This window comes from Penaeus monodon, chromosome 15, assembly GCF_015228065.2.
Source record: "Penaeus monodon isolate SGIC_2016 chromosome 15, NSTDA_Pmon_1, whole genome shotgun sequence".
Taxonomy (NCBI): domain Eukaryota; kingdom Metazoa; phylum Arthropoda; class Malacostraca; order Decapoda; family Penaeidae; genus Penaeus; species Penaeus monodon.
This window is the reverse complement of record NC_051400.1, coordinates 39,675,924-39,676,292: the sequence shown is the minus strand read 5'-3', so window position 1 is coordinate 39,676,292 and position 369 is coordinate 39,675,924. Positions and strand designations below refer to the sequence as shown.

General features: G+C 44.7%; 1 protein-coding gene across 28 annotated transcripts in view; it reads right to left on the bottom strand.

Annotated features, from left to right (window-relative positions):
• The window catches only part of LOC119582032 (eukaryotic translation initiation factor 4 gamma 1-like), a gene marked incomplete at its 3' end in the record, with an annotated part of 189,642 nt that overhangs the window by 46,968 nt on the left and 142,305 nt on the right, over nt 1–369 (bottom strand).

The following is a 369-nucleotide window of genomic DNA, read 5'->3' as shown; positions in this document are numbered from 1 at the left end:
ACTGACCCCATAACCTAAAAGCGAGTTCAGACACGTAATATCAACCACCAAGAACCATATCTAAAAATCTGTATCACAGAGAAACGCGCACGCACTTCGCTAACTAACCGTTTCGTAAGAGATCACGTTATATGCATCCCCCTCCCCTTTCCCCAAATTAAAAAAAGAATTCCCTCCATAAAGAAAAAAAAAGGTAATTCAAAATAGTCGAAAAAATAATACTGGCTCCATTCACGTCTTCATTCGCCTCATACGATCCTCGTGAACCCTTTTATTCCTGACTCACCATCTGCGAGCCACCTGCCAGGACCCGACCCCGCGACCCTGTGACAGACGGAAAAGATGTGGCACACGTTACGTTGTGTTCTG